At 62.0% G+C, this 21,614-nt stretch overlaps 1 protein-coding gene across 4 annotated transcripts in view; it reads right to left on the minus strand.

Annotated features, from left to right (window-relative positions):
- The window catches only part of RBFOX3 (RNA binding fox-1 homolog 3), a 139,903-nt gene that overhangs the window by 34,960 nt on the left and 83,329 nt on the right, over positions 1-21,614 (minus strand). The window lies entirely within an intron of this gene.

Genomic DNA, 21,614 nt, shown 5'->3' on the forward strand with positions numbered 1-21,614 from the left:
TTTGCTAACTACTTCTTTGGGGATCTCGAGGTGCCGAGTCCTGCAGGCTCTCCCTGCAGACACTCAGACACCTCCACTCATCTCACCGGAGCTGTGGCTCTCCTGCAGCCTCTCATGCACCCATGGGCGCTGCTCCCCAGCCAGCCCAGTGCAGCCAACGCCACCAGAGCCGTGCAGGAGCTGGGCCACGGCCGGCCCCAGGGCACAGCCCCGGCGTGGTGGCAGCGCTGGGAGCGCGGAGCCGGTTCCCAGGCACTTGTGTTAGCAAACACCGCTCTTAGCCGCACAGCAGGATAATCAATTATGGTAATTCCTGCCTCAATGAATCAGATTCATGGAGGAACACAGCTCATTAGGCTGGTGCTGACTTCCATTAGTGCTCTTATGATAAAAACCCTCCAGAAAGCTCTAGCCCAGCTAGACGTGTTTTCCAGGCTCGGAGGGTCTTCCAGCCGCAGCGCGCGGAGGTGTGCGCCCGGGGAAGTTCGTGGGAAGCTCCCGGTCCCCAGCAGCAGGACGACGTCCCCGCATCACCACAGGCACCCTGCTCCTGCCCTCCCTGCCTCATGCTCAGCTCTCCTTCCTCGGCTCCTCCAAGCAAACGCTCACGAGGATCCCTGGGCGAGGAAGGCAGGAGATGGCAATGCGGGGAGCAGACAGCTCCGGAGCGCGGTCCCCTTCCAGGAGCAGGTCCGGGTGTGCTGGGAACTCAGGCAGCCTGTTTGGCGATGAATAATTGAAGGACGCTCGCTCTCCTCGGGGAAGCACGGTGATGGGTAAAATCTCATTTCCCAAACACATTTCCCAAGGAAGGCGCCTTCTGAGAAATTCCACACAACCAGCCTGGGGCCCCCGCAGCCGGGATGCGCCGTGCTCGCCTGCTGGGGAGCTCACGGAGCCAGGCACCAGCCCGGCACAGATCCCAGGTGGCCCCAAGCACCGCAGGGACCGGGCTGCTCCGCCAGAATCTGTCCTGCTGCATTCACCAAGGCAGGAGAGGAGTGGGCACAGCAGCATATCCAAACGAGGGGAGCCCAGCCCCAAAACCCAACCCAGCTAAAACCTCTCGGAGCCAAGGAGGGTCCCCGTTCCTGCAGCCGGGGACACCCTGCCGCCAGGCCTCTTCGGCTTCTCCGGGAAACTTCTCAGTAGGAGTTTTCCACAGTATGTTTTGACCCCCCTTCCCTCCACCAAAAAATCCTAAATTAATTTTTCTTTTAATTAAATTCATTAGCAAAGATTATTTGGCTGAGGAAAAATAATATCCTGCCCCTCCCCCAGCAGCCCTCTCTATTTATATCCCCTATATACATAAGCAGCAGCGAATATTTCTTTATGGGCCATTAAAGGTTTAATGTTTAATTTATAACCACGTTCTCTGGCGGGCGGGATGGCCAGGCACAATGTCAACACTTTTAATTAAATGAGAAGATTTTTTTTTTTTTTTTTTTGACTCAGAAAGATGAAATGCCCCGTTCCCAGCAGCGCCCGCAGGTGCTGCCCCGTGGGCCGAGGGGGCACCGCCAGCTCCCCGCAGCGTTCCCGGCTGGGTGGCCAGCCCAGGACGTGCCCTGCTGCGGGCCAAGGGCTGCAGGGGGAGATGTGCAAGCAGCGCCTGGAAGAGCCCCGGGTCTGGCGGGGGACCTGGCAAGGAGCTCATCCCTCCCTGTCCCCACAGCTCCGCCTGGCTCCGTCCTGAGCCCACAGGCAAGGCAAGGCTGGAAGAGCCCGAAGCCACGCAGGCATCCCCGTGGCGAGGGCTGGCAGCGGGCTTCAGCTTTAGCAGGGGAATAAAGGATGCTGGAGAAACGCTTTGACCTTCAGAGCAGCCACGAAGGCACCCCAGCACCCCGGGGTCTCCTGCCTGCTGATGTGATACCGGCAGCACCGCACCGACCCCGGGCAGGTCCCCACGGTTTTGTTGCAGGAGCCACGGCACCAGGACGGCTTTAGGGCTGAGTAACCGTTTGGGAGAGTCCCCAAACCGACGGCTCCAATCCAAAAAGTGCAGTCACTTCTTGGCGGACAGCGGCAAGCCTCAGTGTTGTTCCTTCTCCCGCAGCCTCTCCCCAAATACTGTAACCAGATGCCTCTCGCCAGGACGGAGCAGACGCGTTCTGCTTTGCTGAGCCGAGCTGGCTGGCACACGAAGCTGGCACGGCCCTGGCCGCTCGTTCCCAGGGACAGGCAGGGGCCCTGGCACGGCGCTGACCTTCAGCTCCAGCTGCAGGCTCCTCCGGAGCTCAGGCACGTGCTTTGCGCTGCAGGACGCGGGCTGGCTGAGGGCAGGTGATGCTGAACAACCTGGAGAACCCGCTCGTGGAGAACCATCCCCTTTGGCAAGGGACAAACGGAGCCCTTCAGCTGAGGGAGGGGATGGTGAGACCTGGGGTGTGTGCGCTCAGCATGGCCCCTGCAAGCGTCCCAGTGCTGACTCCAGTTACCAAAACATCTGCCTGAGAAACTGCTGTGCACCCTCGGACCTGAAATTCTTCCTGCAACTTATGCTTATTCCCCTGGCACCTCCTGCCGTCTGCCTGCGTGCTCGACGGCTGCAGCTCCTGCAGGACTGCTGCTGCCTCCCTCAGACGCTGCTGCCCCTCAGAGGAGGAGGAAGAGCTTCCCACGCAGACAGCGCCCGCGAAATCTGCCAGGAAAGCAGCACTGAGGCACCGCAAGAGGAGCCCACATTCGTGGCTCACCCTGCTGGCATCCTCCCACTCCTTCTTGTCCCAGCCCAGACGTCAGACACAGGGACGCAACAGCAAGGGAGAAACACTCCTGGAGTGCCTGGCCTCACACCCAGCGTGCGTGGGGCCACAGCAGGGCTGGGCATCGTCTCAGCCCCTCGAGGGCCAGCTCTGCCCACGGCTGCGGTGCTGGGTGCGCTCCCAGAAGTGACAGCCTCAGCTCTTGGCCGCCGGGGAGCACGGCCCCCTCTGCCTGGAACGGAGAGAGGGGCGGCTCTGAGTAGGCAGGTTCCCATTAATGGAGTATTTTATCTTACGGGAGAGATTAAATCTCTGTACAGAGAGGCGCAAAAGAGATGAGTCAGCAGCTGGCTGAGGGGCGGCCAGGATCAGCCACGAGCATTTGGCTTCGCCGCAGCGCTTCACCCTCCCGCGGCCACGCGCTGCTGGGGCGCAGCCAGCCCGGGCGCCGAGTGCCAGGCTCGCACCCTGCCCTGCTGACCAGCGGAGCCACACGTGGCACAGCCGCCGGGCAGCACTGACACCGTCTCCCTACACCACCAGGCAGCCCTACACGTGCCCTGCTGGGCAAAGCACCTCCAGCAGGCTGCCGGCCTCCCTCGCCATCCCTGGCGCTGCAAGGGCTGCTTGGCGAACGCACCCGGCGCTGCAGGCACGGTGGCGTGCCAGGACAGCGGGCACAGCCCTGCAGCACCAGTGCAGGTCCCCAGCCCGTCCCTCCTGGTGCACGCCCCTGCCTGCCACGCCGTGCCCGCTGCCCCTTGTCCAGGTTCCCAGGCTCTGCTGCCAGCGCGGCTCCGCGGTGCCACGAAGCTGAGGACTGGTGGGGAACGTGCCCGCTGTCACACGCGTCCAAACACACATGCGTGCACGTAAGGGGCAAGCGTGCGAGGGCTGGCCACCACCGTCGTGAGCCAGGGAACAGAGTGGTGATGGCACTGTGCCGCTCACTAAAAGCATGAGTGTCACTAAATCAATAATTCATTTACTTTAATGAGATAAGTACTTTGAAAACTAATTGCAAACCTGCTCCATTTACTCCAATCCGTTACAGCCTTTAATGTAAATGGCAGAAACACTGCTGGAGGAAGGGGAAAGGCTTTGGTAGATCGTGTGTCATCTTTTTTCCCTTCTTCTAAGAAAGAGAAATATCAGTCATAAACAGGAACAGCGGAAACCTAAGAAACCGCCCGGATCAATGCGTGGAAGCGGCACTGGCAGAGCGAGCGGAGCGCCCAGGGCCACCACAGCCCCTGCGCTTGCTGCCACCACCCTGTGAAGGGCTGAGCCACCAGCCCCTGGGTGACAACCAACGGGTCACGCTGCTCGGAGCACAGCGGGCCACGGGAGCAGCACAGGGCAACGCTTGGGCAGGATTCCCCCTGTAGCAGGGATCCACAGTCAGAGGGGGTGGATGACGGAGGGCCGGGAGGGACACCGAGCAGAAGGGAGGTGACAAGAGCTCCGGTGAGCTGCCAAGGGAGCACACTGCTGCTGGAAGCTGCTCAGCCCGGGGCTATGATTAGCCTGCGTATAATTAGCAGAGCTGATGGCCATCAGGCAAAGACAGAAACCAAGCCCGGAGCCGTGGCTACGGTGCCGCAGGGAGCTCGCCCCCAGCCCACCACCGCCGCTGCCCTGGCACTGCGAGGTCTGGGGAGACCCATGGGTGCTCTCTGTGCCACCAGGCTGTCACCCATCCCACGGGAAAGCACCACCTGCACCCGTGAGCAGCACCGAGGGCACACCAGCCTCTGCCCACTGGATGAGCCCACGGCACCCAGAGCCCATCCCAGCTGCGGGGAGCGAGCTGCCCATCCACGAGGGATGCGCCAGCCCCAGGGCCTTGCACTGCTCAGGTGTGGGATGGGATGGGGAACCGGGGGGGGGGTTCCCCAGCACAGCAGCCCCCTAACCGGGCTGCAGGAAGCACCACGGCGCCGTGCACACTCCAGGTGGTCCCTATAATGGTTCAGGGCTTGCCATAAAAATCGCTGCTGCATGGCTGGCACGGGGTCCTCCCCCACCAGCCGGCAGCTGCCCGCTCCTCCCGCCCCAGCAGGCGCTGCCCCTTCCCACCCCCCCAGCCCAGGCATGCAAGGCAGGGGAGGGGGCAGCCAGGGGTCTGCTGCCAGGCCCCGGCCATGTTCCTGAAAAGGAGCTCGCGGCTCCCGGCAGCGATGCCGCCGCGTTCCCGAATGGCAGTTGGAGCAGGAGCTCGACGCCAAGAGCTCTCTCTTCTTGCTTGCTGGAGCAAATGGCAGGTCATAAAAAGGAACCGTGACAGAAGAGAAAATGTTCCAGAGTCCACAAGGACCAGTCCAGGGTAAATCCATCTGCTCAGCAATTTAGCCAGAAAATCCTTTCCAATCATCCGTGCTGGAGGTCCTTCACCTCGCGCACGCAGCTCTGGGCACAGCCTCTCCACCCTGGCAGGCGCAGGCAGCTCCTGTGCCGGGGGGGCCCTGGCGCTGGTCCCCCCCCGGCCCCGTGGGGATGCTTGGGGCAGGAGGCTCCCGTGCCCCTCTCTGAGCTCCCTCTGGAGCCGCTGTGCCGGGACCCTCCTTGCTCGGTGCGGGGAGGGACGGGGAGCGCATGGCTCCTTCCTTCCACCGCGCCACCCTTCCTTCAGTCTGCCAAGGAAAAATGGCAGCAGCGGGCTGCTTTACTGCCTGCAATAATTGACCGGAGCACCGAGTCCCCCAGCACGTAACTTACCCTGCGTAACTATCAGCAGGGAAGGAGGGTTAACAGCAAACACAGCCAGCGGCTCCGCGGGGCTCCACAGGACTGCGGGAGGGCACCCCCGGCACCAGCCCCAGCGGGACCACCCGGTGCCAGCCTGCGGTCTCCACGGGCTCACCCCAGGAGATGCACGAGCCACACGCAGGTACCACCCGCCTGCCTCCCGACCCTTGTGCCAAGGAAGGGAGGAAGGGAGGGAGGAAATTCAGCAAACCACGCTGGCAACCTCGACACCGGGACCCAGGAGCCGCGGCTGAGGAGCGACAGGATGATCCCAGCCTGGCAGAGGGCTCAGCACGGCTCAGCCGCGGCTTCGCCACCAGCCCCGAGATCTCCCCGCAGGCATCCTCGTGAATCCCACCTCAGCCGCTCCTGTCTCACAGAAAATCAATGGCAAGCATCTCAATTAATCACACCGGGGGCAAATTGATTAGGAGCCTAAATAAGGTCAACATGGTTGTCTGCTTATAGGGTAGGACCCCTTAATCATCATTTTATCTGCAATAGGCTGCGGAACCTGCAATCACACCGTCTTTGGGAGCACGGGGGGATTTTTCACTTACCTCCTGCAATTGCTAGGGCAAGCAGAATAGGAGCCGTGCCTGTGCACTAAAGGAACTGGATTCGAGCGAGCAGCAAACACCCAGCCGCACACAGCTGCGAGGCCTGAGCATCAGACCCCACGGCCCACCAAGCCCAGCTGTCTCCTTTGATTCAGGGGAAGACAAAAGCAATTAAGCACTGCTGCTCTAGGTGCAGTACATTCCCTCCTGACCCCAAAAGCAACAGCTTAGGCTTGAGATTTGATTAGCCCTGTCATTATCTTAGATTGCATACCTGAAAATATTGTTAGTGGTCACAGCGGCATTGAACCTTTGCAGAAATCCAGCCACAGGTCTCCTCTCAGCTGCCCTCAGCAGCTGGAAATCCCACAGGCTGCTCCTCTGCTCCTTAAAGAGCCGAGTGCATCTGCAGAGCCTGCTGCTCTCATCTCACCGAGCAGCCCTGAGCAGGCTTCACAGCCTGATCCTGTCCCCCAGCCTCTGCACAGGGCAGGATGCTTCCCACAGCCCCGTATTCCCCATGAGCTCTGCGTGTGTGCTGGCCTCTGAGGGCGAGCAGTGGGGCAGGACGGGGCTGGGACTCAGCATCGTGCCCCCCGTGTGGTGCCGAGCCCCCAAGGGCTGGGGGTGCCAACCCGGTTTTATGGAGAGCGAGCACCGGGCAGAGGCGCCCGTTCTCCCTAAAGCCCACCCGGTGCCTGGATGCTGCACCCCCGACTACTTTCATTTTCCACACTCATTTTGGGGACAAAAAACCCCCACGGTGTGGGAGGAGCCGGCGGGTCAGCGGGGGCCCCTCGGTGCCGCGGGAGCGCAGCCCCCCAGCGCGCTCTTCAGACGAGCGCGGCGTTCAGCTCATTCCGGGTTGATAACACAGTTTGCCTCGCCAATAGACTTTCCAATTGCAAGTGAAATCAATTCAATTGGGTATTTTACTCAGCTGGGACTCTGCTAACAGCAGCCGATTTCCCTGCTCCTCTCCCTCGGTGGCTGCGGAGGGCTGGCACGTCGCTTGCAGCCCGTCGGCCCTGCCGGGGCAAACGGGGCTCTCCTCATCCTCTCCGGGGTGCCCAGGGGCTCCTCTCCCACCCTCACCGGGGTGCCCAGGGGCTCTCCTCATCCTCACTGGGGTACCCACGGGGCAGGCAGGGCCAGCAGAACCCAGCAGCGCAGCATCACTGCAGCACTGGGGGGGCTGCACCTCCTGGCAGGGGCTGCAGACAACTTGGGGCAGGTCCCAGCCGCCCCCAGGAGCCCCCCCCAGCACCCATCAGGGCCACCCCCCTGTGCGGATACCGTTGTCCCCAGCAGCGTCCCCCTGCCCCCAGCATCACTCCGCACCCTCCTGCAGCATTTGGCTCTAGATGGAGGCATTCACAGGCTGGGTGGGCTCAGGACACCGAGCCGCTCCCCGTGACCTGGCTGCGCTCCCCATGGGGGGCTGGCGGCTCCTCCCGGCCCCCCCCGGTGCAGGCACAGCCCTCACCCGTGCCCAGGCTGGGCTGGCACCCACAGCCCGCACACCACAACCCTGCCCCGGCAGGGCACCGCTCCCCTCCCTTGTAAATACGGTTATAAATACCATAATTCGGTTTAATATTTAATACAGTCAGGTTAAATAAGCATTCGCAGCCCCATAAATAATCATTAACGGAGGGTTCTAATTGTGCTGTTGGGATCCTGCCTCATGACTTATTTAGAGGGCAGACGCTATTCCCAGCCTCGGCTCCCTCCTGCCCCACAAGCGGCCCCGCAGCCCTCCCTCCTCGGGGAGAACCCGGGGGGCGCAGCCAAGGGAGGCAGCTCCGCTCCCGGGGGGGGGCTGCGACCGATCCCTGGCCCCACAGCTCGGCACAGAGCGAGGGGCACTGGAAGAGCTGCAGGAGGCTCAGCCCGGGCTGCAGCAGCTCCCAACAAGGTCCCGGTGGGGTCAGAGCCTGGTGGGGGCTCTGGGTGCACAGCGAGGTGAGCGCAGGGGGGGCACCAAGCACGGGGCCACCACCAGGACCCCCCCCGGCTGTGTCAGGGGGGCACTGCCGGAGTCACGGTGGCACGAAACGTGGCAGGGTGAGCAGGGGAAGGCTTTTATCATAATACAGATCTACGGTAAAATTGACTGGAAACAATAGTCCAAAAAAAAAGAGAAAGCAAGAAAAAAAAAAAGCAGAGAACAGAGGGAATTGGCCAGGGGCAAGCATTTTGAAAGTGCAGGAGAACGGAGACACCAAGGACAGCTAAAGTGCAGGAAAACCTCCGTGTAAGAGTGTTTTTCCCTGAAGGGATGCGTTCATGCATTGCTTTAAAAAAAAAAAAGGTTGTGGGTTTGTTTTTTTGTGTGTGTTTTTTTTTCCCCTCTCCTCTCTGTAGCTTAATTTCATCTTGAAATGAAAAACTACAAAAGTAAATTGAAACAGCCCTCGCCGCCGAGCCCGGGCTGCTGCCTCGCAACCCCTGGGTTGATGGAACCGGAGACGCGGGGGCTCTCCGCTTTGTGCCCGGGAAGAAACGTCCCCGATGCGGGGCAGGAGAGGTGCCAGGCTGCCTGGGGCTCGGCTGCGTGTGCCGGACTCCGGACGGACACACGGCCGTGCTGCTGCCACCCCGAGGAGCGGGGACGCCGGCCTTGGGGCACACGAAAGCCGTTCTGCTGCCCCAAGCCCCTCAGGCCACCACATGCCCGGGTGCCCCCTGCCCAACGGGACCAGAGCTCGGCCCCCAGGGGCATCCCGTGCCCTCGTCCTGTGTGTGTGGGGGCGCAGAGCCCCTCGGGGGCAGGCTGGCAGCACCCTCCTGGTCCCCCCCTGCCTCCAGCAGGCCCCGTGCCCGGGCGGTGAGCGGGTTAGCATCGATCCCCCCCCGGCATCGAGTTTCTATCGAGTGCGCGGGACCGAGCTGGAAGGCAGCACGGGGTTTACATTTCATCTCAGCACCGGTTCCTCCTGCTCCAGTCAGCGCATTAATCAAAGGCATTGGCCAAGTATTAATGCTAATGAAGCAGCAGCAGCGCGGTGCGCGCGGGGTGCAGGAGCCCTCCTGCAGCACCGGGTGCTGAGGGCAGGGGGTGGCAGGGGGAGACCCCAGCCCCCTCTGGGACCTCTGGCCACACACTGGGGTGGGCACGGAGCCGGGGACAGCCCGAAGCTGTGTCCTGGGGCAGCCTGGTGGCACGGGGCTGACCTGTTCCCCCAGCCCTCGCTGGGGTCCACGCTCGTTCCCTGGGCACAAGGAGCCTTTGACTGCCCATAGCGCTGCAAGGTGGCACCTGCAGCACCCCCGGGCTGCTTGGCTCCAGCGTGCCACAGAGCGTGCGCCCTACAACAACGCAGACATCAGATGTGACAGACGGGATGCTGGCAGATGTCAGGTTGACATATGGGGCAATTTTTCCAAGCCTGACGCCCGCTCCTTGTCGTTCACGGCTCACACCGCTGCACCGAGCCTCCCAACTTGTCTGGGAGGAGAGGACAGGAGAGGAGAGGCCTGTGCTGTGCAGCACGGCCAAGTCTGCAGGAGCTGCCCCAGCCTGGTGAGGGGCTGGACCCAGGGGTGGCCCCCTGGGATGTGCCCCTGGCACGTCCATTTGGGGCCCTCCCAGCCACAGCGCGCCCGTCCTGCGCAGACCTCGGGACCCCTCCCCGAGCCAGCACCAGCCCATCTCCAAGTCTGGGCTGCAGCTCAGTGGAAAGCCGTGTATTTTATCTTTATGTGTCAGGATTTATATAAAAGGGGGATAGTTCAGCTCTAAATGTAATGAGTTGGAAGAACAGCCCTCCAGTGGCTTCCTCTGGCTAGCGCGGCATCAATAACATCGATTGCTAAAAATAACTAATAACCCCGGCCCGCGGGGCTGGGAGCGCTCCATGAGGGGGCCAAAACCTCCCTCATGCCCCCACCAGCAGCGAGGACCCCAGAGCCTAGGCCAGCTGGGGAGGGGTCCTGGCACCGAGGGCAGCAGGCGCAGAGGGACACGAGAAGCCAGCAGGGACGGCGGCGTGCGAGCCTGACGCTGGCACGGGGGGCAGAGCCAGGAGATGGTGCCAAGAGAGGACTGAGGCAGAGGGATGTGGGGGAAGAAACTTCCCTTTCGGATTCAGAACCCATCCTGCGCTCACAAGCTGGATGGGCTGGGGGCTGTCCCGGTGCCACCCCCGCTGCCTGAGCCACCCGGTGTGAGCAGAGGGGCTCCTGCTCCGGGGGTGACCGACACGCACCGCAGCCCACCACGAGCTCGTCCGTCTGCACGGCACAGACGTGGGGCCGGGCTCCCCTCCCGGGGCAGCAAACCCTCACGCAGGGCTCTGAAATCCGGGGGAAGCCACTGCAAGGTGAGGTCCCTGCAGGCTCAGGGGATGGGTGAGAAGGGACGGCTGAAGTTCCCGTTTCTGGTTTCTCTGATCCCTGCCTCCTCTAACATCGCACCTTTCCACAAAAGCACAGGGATGCTCCTCCGCTTCCCGCAGAGGACTCAACGCCAGAGCTTTGTCCAGCTGCCTGTGCATGCCCCCACACCAAGCACCTCAGGGAGCACGAGGGATGTGGCTGCATGCTGCAGGAGATGGGGTCACCACCCTCATCCCTTGCACCCCCCCAGAGCGGCAGAGCAGGGCCCGGCCCCCCCAGCAGCTTCCTGCAGGCACCCATGGACCCAACTCAACCAGGCGCAGCTCTGCAGGAGCGCGGGGATGCCCAAGACACCCACGCACCGTGCCAGGCAGCTCCTCCCCATCTCCTCCTTCCATCTTGCCGAGCTTCCCAGAAAGGGAACAAAAACCAAAGAGGGAAGGAAATGATAAAACGCCAGCCCGCGGTTAGGGAGAGAGAGTTATTTAGCCTGTTGGAAATGAGTCTAACTTAATAGAGAAGAAATAAAGTGTTTTAAAATTAACGATATAAATGTCAGTCCTGATCACAGGGATATTAAACTATACGGTTATTTGACTGCCTTCTGCAAAGTTACCTCTCCTGCACGCGCCTGGAGTCAGAGCGAGGTGAGCGGGAGCGCACACATCGCCGTGCGCTGCTATGGCACGAGAAGCGCCGCTGCTACCTGAGGACAGCCCCGGCCCTTCGCACACAACGCCCCAGCACCAGCATTAGGACTGCTCACGAGTCTCACCAGGTGTGGACGTGCTGCGGGGCTGTGTTCTCCCGTGTCCTCCTATGGGTCCCCACCAGCCTGGGTAAGCAAAGGGACTGGGCACACACCTGGTCCGGGCGGCACAGCAGCGCCCTGACACTGCAAGAACCTTACAAAACCCACCCAGCACAGAAACGCACGCCGTTCCCGTAAAAGCAATTTCAACCCCCCCCAAAGCCTCTCGTCCCGATGCTGGCAGGGATGTTGCCAGGAACTGCCATTGAAAACAAATCAGTCAACGGAGCACGGGCCTCTGCGAGTGAGGTCACTGCGGAGAGCGAGCGGCCGGCTCTGCTGCCACCACGAGCATCCCCGCTCGCCCCCGGCCCTGCCACCCCCTGCCCCAGCGGGACCCCTTCCCGTGGCCCCACGGGAGCCGGGGTGAGGGGCAGGCACCAGCGAGCTCGGGGACGCGTGAGCACACGTGTGTGTGCCAGGAGGGGGCACGCGCGTGTGAGCAGGGAGCATGCACGGCTCTGCGAGAGGGTGGTTATTTGTAAATAATCCTTAATTAATGAGATTCTTGGTAATAGGCGGCTCAGTGTTATTCCAGGCAGGGGCGATGGCAATCTCCATTCTTCCACTTTTCAATTATGTCTTCAGGGAGGGAAGCAGAAACTAGCCAGGGTGAATTAGAGAGACTTTTGTCACGTTTAATATCAATTCATTTTGCAGACTGCTGACGCAGCGGGATTTCACAGCTCGGAATTTATGGCTCTTTTGAGAGACATGCGCAAAAAAGGGGGAAAAAATACCCTGCTATCAGCACAAAGACACCAACTCCGCCGGGAAGGACCGGGGGTCCCGGGGGACCCCTTGGGGGCTGCCCTGGGGGAGCAGAGCGCAGCGCCGTGCCCACTTGGCACAGCGAGGTCCAGCTGCTCGCCCTCAGGAGGAACGCCCCAGCTGTCCCCAAAAACATCCTTTGGGAGGGTGCTCACGTCCCACGGCCACCCAGCTCCCGGATCCCCACTGCCCCAGCAGCTGGGCTTTAGGGCTTCAGCAGCTCAAACTTGGGGACAGCAGGAGCTGGGCGAGGGCACACGGAGCTGCCGGGCACCTGGCTGGAGCCATGGGGGGGACCCGGCCCCACGCTACCCCCGAGCCCTGCCCGCCACGCTCCAGCCCACGCCGCCAGCGGTGCTGAGGCAGAGGCGCTGGTAATAAAGGAGCCGTTATTACGCAGCGTTATTCAGCCCCAAGGGGGTTTTATGCAAAATGACACACAATATAAATGACTGTTGTAAACAGAGAGTTTAATAAAGGGCTGTGCGCGAATTTACAGCCTCCCCAAGGATAATTAAAATTATTTATCTACTTACCTAGCTAGCCGCTGGAGCAGTCTATTAATTATTATCTATTATACACGGCCTGCTTTGCATGCTGCCAGTGCATCGCCGAGCACCACCATGCAGCACGGGCGTGCTGCAGCGAGGGGAAGCTGCAGGCAGTGCCCGGCCAGGGGCACGGCCGTGGTCCTGGGGTAGAGGCAGAGCAGGAGGCGATGCTCTGCAGCCGTGCCGCAGCCCCCCACACAGCACAGCCACACGTGCGAGGGGACGGAGGTGCCACCGACACCCTGGAGAGGTGCAGCCGCTTGGGGCTAGGTGCCCTCAGCTGTGCCACCTGCTGAGACCTCACCAGAGGCCTCTCGGGGTGCCTGGCATGAGGAGCACCTCGGGTCCAGCCATGGGAGCAGTGGGGACGCATCCCCTGCTCGCAGTGCCGGCGCTACCTGCCCCGCTATTTATTAGCGTGACAGAGCAATCATCAGCTCGGAGGCGCTGGGATCCCCCGGCTCCTCTCTGCACATAAAGAGACCTCAGGGGGCTCCAGTGTGCGGATACTTAACATTGTTTTATTAGCTTAATAAACCCAGCTGATGCTGCCGGAGTCTCCAAACCAGCCCCGCTCCCCCTCGCTGCAGGGGGGGCTCACGCAGGGCGCGCGGGCTCTGGCCGGGGGCACGCCGGGGGCCTGGCTGGCAAGGGGAGCGGGCGCGGGGCTCGCCCTCGGCACCGGCAGCCGGGGAGCCTGCGGAGCAGCTTGTCGGGAGCGGAGCATCCAGCTGCTCATCGGCACTGCGGGCACAGCGAGCTGTCAGCTCCCGCCAGCACAGCCATTAATCACCGCTGCAATTGCTCTCCCTGCCCCGGCTCGCCCGGCTCCAGCGCTGCCCTCGGCGGCCCCGGTGCGGGTGGGCACAGGGCAGCAGCCCCCAGACCCCCCAGGGCCGCTGCCAGCAGCAGGGAGAGCTGCGGTGCCAGCAGCGGGGGGCTCCCAGGGCTGCCACAGCCCCGCAGCCCCCAGTGCCCTGCCTGCCCCGGGGGTGCCACCAGCTCCACATCCCACCATGGGCCATGGAGCCCTGCCCGGAGGCTGTGGGGTTTCTCCTGAGACGGAGAGGTGTAAGGGACACACGGGAAGGAAATTTCCCATTGCCACCAGGGACCAGAGCCCAGCCTGGCAGTAGGGTGGCCCTGGTGGCCCCAGGGGGATGGGGACAGCCCCAGGGCAGCTCAGCAGAGGACCGGGTCCTGCAGCCACGGGGCTGCTCTGGCTTCATGTGCCTGCTGGAGTGCAGCAGTGGCTCCGTCATTAGGCGCTCAAATCCTTCACGGGGTTGCTGGCTTATTTTAATTTGCCAGGGCGGCCGCCAGCACGAGGCTCCTCTCCCTCGGCCCCGCGGTTCTCAGCGCACGGCAGCGCCTGCTTTGCTTTGATCCCGTACGGTTACACTTCCAGGCTCACAATCTAATAAAAGCCGCGTGATCAAATTCCAGGTCATTACTCAAGGAAAGAGACCCCCTCCACGGCCGGCAGCGAGAGCTTCAAACCAATTAAAGCCAGCCTCGTGCTCCGGCGAGCTGCCTGCTGCCTGCCACGCGAGGGTCTCTGCGGGCCCGGGCTTGCAATAAGCAAGATGCAAAAATGTTAATGGAAGCGCTTAAAGGCCATGCCAGGGGGATTCTTGTAAATAAGGCCACTCGGCAAGGCGGGGGCAGCTTCTTGGGCTTGGCCGCGAGGCAGCTCCGATAAAAGGCAGCGGGGAGCTCTGTGATCCGTCTGGGACAGGCTGCGGGGAGGAGAGCTCCAGCGTTTCCTCCGAGCCCTGCGGCGAGCACCTGTGGCTGCAGGAGGGTCCTGCCGGGACGGGCTGCGCAGGGAGCAGGGGCAGGGACCCTGCTGGGACCCCCAGCCCAGCCCTTGGGCCCCTGGGGATGAGTCTCCCTCGGAAGAGGCTTGGTGACAGCAACCACACGAGGTCCAGGTCCTCGGTGCCCAGTGCTGGGAATCCCAGCCCTGTCCTGAAGCGAACACGGTGCTGGCCGCCTGCCACCCGCGTCCCCAGGCACTCGCAGGCTCAGACGCGCACATTTCTGATGCTAAATATCAAACAAAATCGCCACAACCACGCCGGTATCGACCCTGGTGGGAATCGATGCAGACATTTAGCACCGTGGCTGGGTATCGCCCGCTCCCCACGCTGCATCAATACATCGCTGTGGGGAGGGAGCAGAGCCCTCCCCACAGCACTGCTGCTGGGACAGGGAGTGCTGTGATGGGGAGGGCAGGAAGGCTCCGGATGGAGCTCAGGGGGTGCCCAGTGCCAGAGCGATGCTGCCCGGGCACTGCCCCCACTCTCTACACCCGTCCCCACCACTGCCGTGGGCTCAGGGTGGGCGCGCAGGAGCCGGAGTCGCGCTTTGCTCCTCCACCAGCACCCACCTGTGGGGTGAGGAAGGCTCAGACGAGGCAGCACGGACACCCCATAAAGCACACGGGGAAGGACGGCACCTGAGGCACTCACCAAGCAGCACAGCCCTGCCACTAGCCCGCAGCTGAGCGGTGTGACTCCATCACCCACAGGCACGCCGGGGGCAGGCAGCCCCCTCGCAGCCCCCTCGCAGCCCCCTCGCAGCCCCCTCGCAGCGGGTCACACAACGCGGCTCTGCCCGAGAGCACCACCGGCCCCGCTCCCCTCCCCTCCCGCGGGCTGCTCGCAGCCCCAGCCTCCGGGATATTTATTGTCTGCTTGCTCCTAAATCACGGCTGACGGCGGAGCTGCTCGCACTCCATTACGGAGAGAGCCTGCGCCCAGTCGCAGTTCCGTTTAGCTTGCAGAAAAAGCAGCCTCAGAGGAGAAACCCACCCCGACGCTGTCCGGCGCTCGGCTCGGGATGATGGACGATTATGGACCATCTGCACTTTCAGGAGGGGATAGATTTATGAGCGGCACAGACAGCTAGAAGAGTGTCCATTACTATAACTCACTGGCCTCTTCAGAGATATTGTAATCAGGGCCCTCTGCTGCTGCAGCGGGAAAGTCCAGGTTAAGCACTAGCAGGAAAGAAAATCAATTATGTTTTTTTAATACACTGCTAGCAGCGGGCAGGGGGAGGGCAGCTGCCGACCTGCAGCAGGGGATGCCTGGGGACCCGGGGCCGTGCCCCCGACCGGGGCAGCCCTGAAGGTGCAGCAGGGACCGGCCCCAGCACCCTGCAGGGCCCAGCTCCCCCCTGCCCACGACCACGTTTAGGAGAGGAGCGGGGACGCCAGGACAACATGGGGTCACCAGCAGCCCCCTCTCCTCCACCCCTCCTGAGGGAAGCCGGGGGCAGGCATCCTTCCCACAGCAGCAGCATTAAGCCCTCTCCAGCTAAGCACCCACCCCTCCCAGCTTCGTTATTACCATCACCTTGATTAACATTTGATAGAGCCCAGGATTCATTAAGAAAAAAAGTGCCCGAGGGCACCACAAAGCCTTCCTGGCTGGAGCCTGATGCAGACTGAGGATGGGAGCGGCAGCACCAACACCTGAACCTTCCAGTCCCCCTCTCGCCCCATAAAAATTACAGCTGATGCTATTACGCTGCCACCCCATAAACTCAAATTACTTCTGTGCAGACCTTCCTTCATTAAATGCTTCATGCTGCAACCCAGCAGCGAGCGGTGCCCCCCCTGCCCCAGCAAGCCTCTCCATGTGCCCCAGCCGGGATGGTGCCGGTACCTGGCCATGCCTGCAGCCTCCTGAGGGCTCCATGGGGCTGGGGCACAGCGAGGTGTCCTGGAGCTGCCCAGCCTGGCACGGCGCAGCGGGGCCATGCCCGATGCTGAGCTCGCTGCAGCTGGGCACAAAGCTGCACCCGTCCTTCCCGGCTGCCTCGAGCAGTGGCCGCAGCCCCAGCTCCACGCAGCCTCCCCCAGGACCCAGCCCGGAGCAGTGCCAGGGGGAGCCCATCACAGGCACCTGGGGTCACATCCCTGGTGCCCCCGCAGCCCCAAACACCCGGCCCCGGGGGTCTTGCTGCGATCACAGCCCCCAGCTGCAGTTAGATTTGTCCATCAGCTGCAGCAGGGCCTGGGCTGTGGAGCACTGAGACCGATGTCCCCCAAGGGGCACGGGGCAGGGGGGCCAGGGCCGGGCATCACCGCGCTCCGTTTGCTCCCCAGGCTCAGTGCTGCTGCGCTCGTGCGCCCGATCAATACGCCCTGCCATGTCAGCCAGCACCATTATTTTTACACAACAGAGAAGTCGAAAAAAAGACAAATCATTACTTAGAGCATGAGCAAGATTCATGCGGAGAGGCGGTCGAGCCCATCTCCTCGCCTGCCCCCTCCCCGGCTGGCAGGCAGCGGCGGGGCCCCGCGGACAGGAGCTGCTCCCCACCTGCCCCTGCCACTGGGGAGCACAAGGAGTGGGGCAGGACACCGGGTCCCGCACCCCTTCCCGATGAGCCAGCCCCGGGGAGAACAAGGCAGATGCGATGCGTGCGCACAGCCCCGCATGCCTCCTCGGCACCCCAGCACCCATCTGGGCACGCAGCCCAGCACACAAAGATCTGCAGCTCAAAAGAAAAAAGCTTTGCAAAACCCGTATCCAATGTGAAAAGCTATTTTCCAAACTGGCTTTTGCATCTGCAGAGCAGCTCTCTAGCAGCAGCCGTGGGCAGCCAAGGACAGGGAGAGGATGGCTCACCACCGCTCAGGTTGCTTTCATCTCCTGTTCCAAATCGCAGCGGAGGAAGGCAAAGCCTCTAATTCTGGAGAAGCTGCTGTGCGCTGAGCCGGTGCCACCTCCGGGCCTGCCTGTGGCCAGCCCACCTTCCCGGGCAAGGAGAATGCCTACGGCACCGGGATGCACAAAACCGGGATGCAAAAGCGGCTGGTGGGGGGCGCGGGGGCATCCCCACGCGGCGGGGGCTGGCTGCTCCACTGCTGCGTGGGGACACGAACATCCCCCCGCAGGGGTGGCATCAGGATGGAGATGCTCCAACCTCCCAGCCAGCTCCAGGCCAGAGCTCAGGCCGGGTTTCAGTGCAGCAGTTCCATCCCATGGGTGCTGCCAGCACCACCCCTGCTCGCCCCACACGCCAGCGAGGTGGGGGTCTGGCAACGCAGCGCGTCCCGCAGCCGCTCCTCTGCTGCATGCACGGGGTTTGGGGTTGCTGCATGGCCAACAACCCGGGCCCCCCATTGCTGCCCAGCACAGCACGTGCAGTTACGCACCTCTCCTTACCAGCACCCCCAGTTTGTGCTCAGGGGAGGTGCAGAGACGCCGGGTGCCCCCCAGGCGCACGCGGGGGTCACGGCCCGGGGCCGGCGAGGGGCAGAGGAGGCAGCCGGCGGCTGAGGCGAGGGGGAGAGACACGAGGAATAACAATGGTGAATTCCCCTGAGCTTTGGTGTTTTTAATGGTGGATTAGACTGTCAGGCAGCAATTAAATGGTGTAATAAAAAGCTAAGTGCTCGTATTTCAAGGTTCCTGCCTCCCGCTCCGCGGGGAGGCGCAGGGCAGGGGGCTGCTCCCGCTGCCCGTGTGGTCCAGCCCTGGCTTTGCGAGGAAGAGCAAAGGAACTTTTCAAAGGAGATTTGCACACAGTTTACATAGAATTTGCCAAATGTGGGATTACAGAGCATAAATCTGTGCAAACTTCCTCCTGCAGCCTTTGAACGTGCAGCTTTCGAATGAAATGCTTCTTGTTTTGTTTGTGGCCTGCTGTTCGGAGACACGGAGGGACCTGCACAAAGACACGGCCCCGCCGCCGCTTCCCGAGGAGCCTGGGTTTTGTTTTTCTTAAATTGGGTGGAGAGAAGGGAAGGCAAACGTTCGGGAAACTTAAAGGCAGATGAAGCCAGCGGGAGCCTGGCGCTGCGCAGGGAGCTCTGCACAAACCTCGCAGCCACCGCGAGCCCTCCCTCGGCATAACGCGCGGGGGCGGCCCCAGCCCGGGACCCCCAGCGCAGCGGTGAGGGCAGCCCCCAGACCCACCCCCGGCACGTCTCAGCCCTGGCATGGCACGCAGCTCGCCGACGCGCTCGAGCCCAAGCAGAGGCAGAGCCGGGGGTTTCCAGAAGGGGCTGGGGGATGCCGGCAGCCTCGGCTGGGATGCTGATGGCTCCAAGGACTCCTGAAGCCATTTCCCTTCCTCCTCCTCCTCTGCCCCCGGGCTCATGCCCCCACCAAGCGCCGTTTTCCCCCAGGGAGCTCCGTCTCTCAGCGCAGCCCCTCGGGCAGGAGGAGCCCCTGGAAGCTGCCGCTGCCACCCCTGGCTGGTGAGGGGCCGGGCTGGGGGCTGCGCCGAGCCCCCGCGCTCGTCAGGCAGGGCCAGCACTGCGACACTGCCACTGCTGGGCTGCGGAGAAATTCAGAGAGATTGTGGGGAGATGAAATAACAGCCCTGCGAGATGGCATTTCCAAGCTGCATTAATATCCATCACGACGCCTCTTCCGACACCCCCTCCCGATCCAGCGGAGAGCTTTGTTTGTTAAACCCTTACCCGCTTTGCCCCGTGCTTCTGCAGCCTCACACAGGCGGTGTTTGCCCCCCCCCCGAGCATCACCAGGGCACCCCAGCCCCGGCCACCTCCTGTCCCCGGGCACCCAGCAGCACCCGGCACTCTCCGGACACGCCGAGTGCTGCAGAAACACCCCCAAAAAACCCATCTGCAGAAGGAGGCATTTTTTCAGGCTGGGTCACCCGGCCAGGCTGGGTGCTGCTGCCCGAGCCAGACTTCGATTTGCTGAGGATGACCCAGGAACCATTCCCCTCCTGAGGTCTGCTTCTGTGGGCCCTGAGCAACCAACACGCACAAAACGACCGCGAGTGGAGACCGTGAGCATCCTCCAGCGCTGGTGGCACCCACGGGGACCCGGTGGCACTTGGTGCCAGCCTGGCTCCTGCACCCAGCAACCAACGTCACCCGCGTGCAGCAGGCAGGGCAGAGGCTGCAGAAGGGGAGAGACGCTCAAACAACACCTCAGGACACAGAACAGCTCCTTATGACCACGGGAATCTCAATTCAGTGCTCGCTCCCAGAAGCAGAGCTTAACAGGTATTTTGCACAGAGGATTACAATAGCAAGGGCTGAGCCTTGGGCACGGTCCCACACTCGGCGAGGGAGGCTGTGAACCCGGGTGGCAGTGAGTAGGGGACGGCTCTGCCTGTCCCCCCCCCATCTGCCAAGAGCATCCCCGCAGCGGCTTCCCCTTCCCTGGCCCCCACCTCCCCAGCCCGTCACGCAGGGTTAGAGGCGATGAAAACCATGTGCTTTCCTAACCTCGTTGTGCATCTTGTGTTTAGGGCCCTTGCTTTATCAGTTTTTATCCTGTGTAATATTCATCACACTGGTTTATTTATGGGCCCCCTCTTCGGGAAGGTATTTTTCAGGCCTGGTGAATAAAACATAAGCCTTTGCTGCTTGTCAGAGCGAATGCGGCTCCTCTGATGTCAGCCTGACTAACGGCCTTTAGTTTTCTCCAACGACTGCACTTTGAGAGAAATTTATTTGTATTTGGGTTCGCGTTGCTTCGGAAGATGTGAATTCTTCTCCCTTCAGAATAAATGAAACTTCAGCCGCACGGCAGCTGGCAAGGCAGGAGCAGGACGGGTGCTGGCGGCCCCCGGGGACGGGTCCCCAGCCTGGGGTGGTCCCCTCGAAGCCCCCCAGAGCAGCCCCTCGGGCAGAGCCCCAGACAGCCCAGGCTGGCTCCCTGTACCCAGCCGGTACCCAGGCTGTGCAGTTGGCTTCCCCATGGCACTGCTGAGCCCGGTACCCCCGCACACCCCCGGGCAGCTCCGCTGGGTGCTCCCTGGCCACAGCACAAAGCAGCACAGCTTGCTGCCCTCCCGACAGCATCCCTGCCCAGCAGTTCTGGAACAGGCTCCCTCCTGGCCCTGCAGCCTCCTGCCACAACCTGTGTGCATTTAAACCCATCGGAGCTGGCTGCTGCAGCCTCCCCTCGCGCCCAGACCCGGCCGCGTTCCCTTGGCCAGGGGCAGCAGGGATTGCTCCTTCCCCTGCCCCATGCCCGGGGGTGCTGGAGGCTGCCCCGTTAGCTCTGTGCTCGCAGCACTTTGTGCCCACCCTGCAGATTGTGCCCAAGGAGCCCCCATCTCAGAGTCCAGGACCTGACCCCCACCGGCAGCACGAGCCGCCAGCTGGCCCCGCTGGGAGCAGGCACCCCACTCAGCCTGCTCCCATTATTCCTCTTTTTTCCCTGTGGAAGAGGATTAACCAGGTGCTAGCTCCAGGAGGGACTGCTGCGGGCAGATTACCAGCATTAAGCAAAAGGAGGCAGAATCCTTCTTTGCAGCAGAGATCGTTGGAATCAGCCCCCAGCACGGCAGACAGCAGCAGTGTGCTGCAGGCTGAGCCGTGCTGAGCACCCCCGTGGCAGCTCGGCCTCCTGAGCACAACGGGACGGAGGCTGCACGGGCACACATGGGGCTGAGCACTGCGAGCAGCCGGGCATCTGCCCCTGCACCGCGGGGCAAACCCTTCCCTTTGCCAGTTCAGGAACGCCTGGCTGCGACCCAAAACTCCTATTAACAAATCAAACCATAAAACCAACAGAAACAGCCAGGAGATTTCCCTCTATCATCTGCTAATTTATAGGGTTACTGGTGTCAGCAGTTTAAAAGAAGCAGAATTCTATCAAAGAGCCACTAAAACCCGGCGCTGTGCGCTTTAAAACAATCACAAACGTTCATCTGAAAAGACTGCTTGGGATATAATTCCGCGATGTTTAATTATTAATATTCCAGACAAACTAGTTAAATTCCACTGAAGAGAAGGAGAAGCAATCAGAGTTAAAAATTAGCTGAAGGAGTATCATAAATCATTCTGGGGAATATTTTGCAGAAATCTCAGCGGAGCTGCTTACGCCGAGGAGACGGGCCTGCCGCACTCCTGGAAACTTGGAAGGCAGGGAAGGAAACCAGTCGCGTGTGCCCCTGGGACACAAAAAGCTGCAGAGTATTTTCCGAAGCAGATTTCTGCTCCCTGGACACACAGGGAGAGGGCATGGAGACGAAGGCAGCGGCTTCATCTGTCACGGCTGCGGCTGCATCCCCGACCTGCCTGCACTGCCGTCACCCACCCGGCGCCCGCTGCTCGGTCCACACGCTGCCTCCTTCGTCAATACACCTCTCCTGACTCGGATTGATGCGCCTC

Source organism: Aythya marila (genome assembly GCF_965140915.1).
Source record: "Aythya marila genome assembly, chromosome: 18".
Classification (NCBI taxonomy): domain Eukaryota; kingdom Metazoa; phylum Chordata; class Aves; order Anseriformes; family Anatidae; genus Aythya; species Aythya marila.